This window comes from Triticum aestivum, chromosome 5D (assembly GCF_018294505.1).
Source record: "Triticum aestivum cultivar Chinese Spring chromosome 5D, IWGSC CS RefSeq v2.1, whole genome shotgun sequence".
Classification (NCBI taxonomy): Eukaryota; Viridiplantae; Streptophyta; class Magnoliopsida; order Poales; family Poaceae; genus Triticum; species Triticum aestivum.
In genome coordinates, this window is record NC_057808.1 from 274493685 (window position 1) to 274499684 (window position 6000).

Below are 6000 nucleotides of genomic sequence, written 5' to 3' on the forward strand. Positions count from 1 at the left end.
GAGTTTTCAATGCATTTTATGTGCATAAGTCAAATTTGAACTACATTCACATGCTCCAGTGCATATAAATTGGTTGAAAAATTAAATCTATGTCCTTGGGTGCATGCTTAGGTCCCATGCAAGAAATGGGAATGAATTTCAAACACTGGGGCACCGTTGATTGCCGGCAAAACATTGAGATGTCTGGTTTTTAAATTCTAGTAAATCCAAAACTCGTCTAAAATTCATGAAACTTGGCATACTATCATGGAGCGGTATCAACATGCCGTGGTACAAATTTTGTCCCATTTGGGGCAGGTTTGCGTAAAAGCTTCTCACAAACCGGAGCTTCTCACAACAAGCATGATGGTTTTCGGTAGGGAACGTCCCACCTTCGTGGACGAAACGATATCCGTTGCCTCTTGTTGCTTTCAGATTTTTTTTCTCGTGTCAACATAGAGCAACAGGAGTGTTGTGTGATTTTTCGGGGTTCGTTTGGACATTTTTATGCATTAACTGAGTTTTCAATGCATTTTATGTGCATAATTCAAATTTGAACTACATGCACATGCTCAAGTGCATATAAATTGGTTGAAAAATCAAATATGTGTCCTTGGGTGCATGCTTAGGTCCCATGCAAGAAATGGGAATGAATTTCAAACACTGGGGCACCGTTGATCGCCGGCAAAACATTGAGATGCATGGTTTTTAAATTCTAGTAAATCCAAAACTCGTCTGAAATTCATGAAACTTGGCATGCTATCATGGAGCGGCATCAACATCCGTGGTACAAAATTTGTCCCATTTGGGGCAGGTTTGGCTATAAGCTTCTCACAAACTTGAGCTTCTCACAACAAGCATGATGGTTTTCGGTAGGGAACGTCCCACCTTTGTGGACGAAACGATATCCATTGCCTGTTATTGCTTTCAATTTTTTTCTCGTGTCAACATAGAACAACATGAGTGTTGTGTGATTTTTTGTGATTTTTCGAGGTTCGTTTGGATATTTTTATGCATTAACTGAGTTTTCAATGCATTTTATGTGCATAATTCAAATCTGAACTACATGCACATGCTCCAGTGCATATAAATTGGTTGAAAAATCAAATCTGTGTCCTTGGGTGCATGCTTAGGTCCCATGCAAGAAATGGGAATGAATTTCAAACACCGGGGCACCGTTGATTGCCGGCAAAACATTGAGATGCATGGTTTTTAAATTCTAGTAAATCCAAAACTCGTCTAAAATTCATGAAACTTGGCATGCTATCATGGACCGGCATCAACATGCAGTGATACAAATTTTATCCCATTTGGGGCAGGTTTGGGCATATGCCTCTCACAAACCGGAGCTTCTCACAACAAGCATGATGATTTACGGTAGGGAACGTCCCACCTTTGTGGATGAAACGATATCCATTACCTCTTATTGCTTTCAAATTTTTTTCTCGTGTCAACATAGAACAATAGGAGTGTTGTGTGATTTTTTGTGATTTTACGGGGTTCGTTTGGACATTTTTATGCATTAACCGAGTTTCAATGCATTTTATGTGCATAATTCAAATTTGAACTACATGCACATGCTCCAGTGCATATAAATTGGTTGAAAAATCAAATCTGTGTCCTTGGGTGCATGCGTGGGTCCCATGCAAGAAATGGGAATGAATTTCAAACGCCGGGGCACCGTTGATTGCCGGCAAAACATTGAGATGCATGGTTTTTAAATTCTAGTAAATCCAAAACTTGTCTGAAATTCATGAAACTTGGCATGCTATCATGGAGCGGTATCAACATGTCGTGGTACAAATTTTGTGCCATTTGGGGCCGGTTTGGGTATAAGCTTCTCACAAACCGGAGCTTCTCACAGCAAGCATGATGGTTTTCGGTAGGGAACGTCCCAACTTTGTGGACGAAACGATATCCATTGCCACTTATTGCTTTCAATTTTTTTCTCGTGTCAACATAGAACAACAGGAGTGTTGTGTGATTTTTTGTGATTTTACGGGGTTCGTTTGGACATTTTTATGCATTAACTGAGTTCTTAATGCATTTTATGTGCATAATTCAAATATGAACTACATGCACATGCTCAAGTGCATATAAATTGGTTGAAAAATCAAATATGTGTCCTTGGGTGCATGCTTAGCTCCCATGAAAGAAATGGGAATGAATTTCAAACACCGGGGCACCGTTGATTGCGGGCAAAACATTGAGATGCATGGTTTTTAAATTCTGGTAAATCCAAAACTCGTCTGAAATTCATGAAACTTGGCATGCTATCATGGAGCGGCATCAACATGTCGTGGTACAAATTTTGTCCCATTTGGGGCAGGTTTGGGTATATGCTTCTCACAAACCGGAGCATCTCACAACAAGCATGATGGTTTTTGGTAGGGAACGTCCCACCTTTGTGGACGAAACGATATCCATTGCCTCTTTTTGCTTTCAAATTTTTTTCTCGTGTCAGCATAGAACTGTTGGAAATATGCCCTAGAGGCAATAATAAAATGGTTATTATTGTATTTCCTTTTTCATGATAATTGTCTATTGTTCATGCTATAATTGTATTAACTGGAAACCGTAATACACTTGTGAATACATAGACCACAACATGTCCCTAGTAATCCTCTAGTTGACTAGCTCGTTGATCAATAGATGGTTATGGTTTCCTGACCATGGACATTGGATGTCATTGATAACGGGATCACATCATTAGGAGAATGATGTGATGGACAAGACCCAATCCTAAGCATAGCACAAGATCGTGTAGTTCGTTTGCTAAGAGCTTTTCTAATGTCAAGTATCTTTTCCTTAGACCATGAGATTGTGCAACTCCCGGATACCGTAGGAATGCTTTGGGTGTACCAAACGTCACAACGTAACTGGGTGGCTATAAAGGTGCACTACAGGTATCTCCGAAAGTGTGTGTTGGGTTGGCACGAATCGAGACTGGGATTTGTCACTCCGTATGATGGAGAGGTATCTCTGGGCCCACTCGGTAATGCATCATCATAATGAGCTCAATGTGACTAATGAGTTAGCCACGGGATCATGCGTTACGGAATGAGTAAAGTGACTTGCCGGTAATGAGATTGAACGAGGTATTGGGATACCGACGATCGAATCTCGGGCAAGTAACATACCGATAGACAAAGGGAATTGTATACATGATTGATTGAATCCCCGACATCGTGGTTCATCCGATGAGATCATCATGGAACATGTGGGAGCCAATATGGGTATCCGGATCCCGCTATTGGTTATTGGCCGGAGAGGTGTCTCGGTCATGTCTGCATGGTTCCCGAACCCGTAGGGTCTACACACTTAAGGTTCGGTGACGCTAGAGTTGTTATGGGAAATAGTATGTGGTTACCGAAGGTTGTTCGGAGTCCCGGATGAGATCCCGGACGTGACGAGGAACTCCGGAGTGGTTCGGATGTGAAGATCGATATATTGGACGAAGGGTATTGGAGTCCGGAATTGTTCTGGGAGTACCGGGTGACGACCAGCGTGACCGAAAGGTGGTTCGGAGGCCCCGGCAAGCGTTGGGGGGCCTTATGGGCCAAGGGGAGGGGGCACACCAGCCCACTAAGGGGCTGTGCGCCCCTCCCAACACCTCTAACGTAACGTGGAGAGGTGGGGGCACCTCCCCTAGGGCAGCCACCCCTCCCGGCTTGGGGGGCAAATTTCCCAGGGGTGGGGGCGCCCAAACCCATCTAGGGTTTCCCCTGTGGCCGCCGCCCCTCCCCTAGGGAACCCTAGGGCGCCTCCTCCACCCCCTCCCCCTATATATAGTGAGGGAGAGAGAGGGCAGCCGCACCCCTGGCCTGGCGCAGCCCTCTCCTCCTCCAACTCCTCCTCCTCCGTAGTGCTTAGCGAAGCTCTGCCGGAGAACCACGAGCTCCATCGCCACCACGCCGTCGTGCTGCTGGAGTTCTCCCTCAACTTCTACTCTCCCCTTGCTGGATCAAGAAGGAGGAGACATCCCCGGGCTGTACGTGTGTTGAACGCGGAGGCGCCGTCCGTTCGGCGCTAGATCGGATCTTCCGCGATTTGAATCGCTGCGAGTACGACTCCATCAACGACGTTCTTGTAACGCTTCCGCTTAGCGATCTTCAAGGGTATGAAGATGCACTCCCTCTCTCTCGTTGCTAGCATCTCCTAGATTGATCTTGGTGACACGTAGGAAAATTTTGAATTATTGCTACGTTCCCCAACAAGAACAACAGGAGTGTTGTGTGATTTTTTGTGATTTTTGGGGGTTCGTTTGGACATTTTATGCATTAACTGAGTTTTCAATGCATTTATGTGCATACTTCAAATTTGAACTACATGCACATGCTCCAGTGCATATAAATTGGTTGAAAAATCAAATCTGTGTCCTTGGGTGCATGCTTAGGTCCCATGCAAGAAATGGGAATGAATTTCAAACACCAGGGCACCGTTGATTGCCGGCAAAACATTGAGATGCCTGGTTTTTAAATTCTAGTAAATCCAAAATTCTGTTAACCATTCACGTGACGCCACGTGTCTTGGTTTTAATGGATGTAGGAGGTGCCGTGCGGATAGCTGGTTGTCCTTGACTGAACAGGAGGAGTGCGAGCGCCGTCCGGTGCGCAGGCTGACCGAGAGGCGTGCAAGCTGTCCTTGAATGCGCAGGCTCACCGGGAAGCGTGCGAGCTGTACGCTGCGCAGGCTCACTGGGAAGCGAGCCCTTTGACTTCCATGGCAGCCCGCCTTGCTCGCATCCTCTCCATTAATGGCGCCCAAGCCGCAGTTTAATTCGCTTTTTAAATATAAAACACTCATCGCAAACGTTTTAGTTAGAACACCCGTATGCAAACCGACAGCTTCCCCAGGAAGCCAAGAGAAAATGTGCCGAGCGGGATTTGTGCAGCTCTTGATCGCAAACGTTTCAGATAGAACACCCGTATGCAAAGTGAGAGCAGCGCAGGATTTGTGCATCCCTTCAACGCAAACGGTTGTTTTGGATGACCCGTGTGGAACCACGTACAAACAATTTGGTAAGATTTGTCAATCCTTGTAACACTGCAATTTGTCAAAATATGAAGCTAAAAATCATTAGCAGTATCTAATTTTTGTAACTAAAATTCAGTAATTAAGCATAGATTTCATTCATCGATTAAGCAGTCATTCTTAATTTATATAAACAGTTCAACTCGACAGCTGAACCGACCAAACTTTTCCCCAATTGTTGCCAACCACGTACTGAAATAGCTAGTTCAACTATATATACTAGCTAATTTTAAGTACGTTGTACAGTTCCACCACATCTATAGTTAGATGAACTGAACAAAATAGCCCCTAAATACTACCACTACTACTGCGGAGGGGCTTTGTACTACTTCCGGCTGCCTCTCCTCTATCGAGCGCACTCAATAAGAGGAGGAGGAGCCTACCGACGAGCTGGGCAACCACAATGCGGTGCCTGCCGCTAATGCAGCTTCAGCGACGCTCGCCTCGAACGCCCTTTGCCGCTCCAGACGACCCCTCGCGAAGTGGTGGTTCTCCTCGTAGATCTCCTGATTCCTCGCCTATGAGGCGGCGTGTGCTGCTGCCACTGCGGCGGTAAGGCTCTTTGCGTGCTCCACGAGGCGCTCCTCCTCCTCCCTCAGGAACTCGGTGTAGCACGCAAGGTCGCTGTCACACGTGCGGGCATCCACCTCCGCCTCCCGCCTTGGGCGGCGGTGGCGGAGCAGGTGATGACCCTGGCGGTCGACGTTGGGCTGGCGGCCACGGCGGCCGACGACCGGGTGGCGGCCACGACCACCACCTCCCGCCTCCGGGCCGCAGTGGCGGAGCGGGTGATGGCCACAGTGGCCGACAGTGGGGTGGCAGCCACGACGGCCATCTCCCGCCTTCGGGCCACGGCGGTGGAGCGGGCGATGGCCCTGGCTTTCGACGGTGGTGTGGCGGCCGGCAACAGCTGTCGACGGGCACCGGCGGCGGAGCGTGTGGTGGGTGTTCCGCGCACACCCAACCGGGACGCCACGCGCACTACAC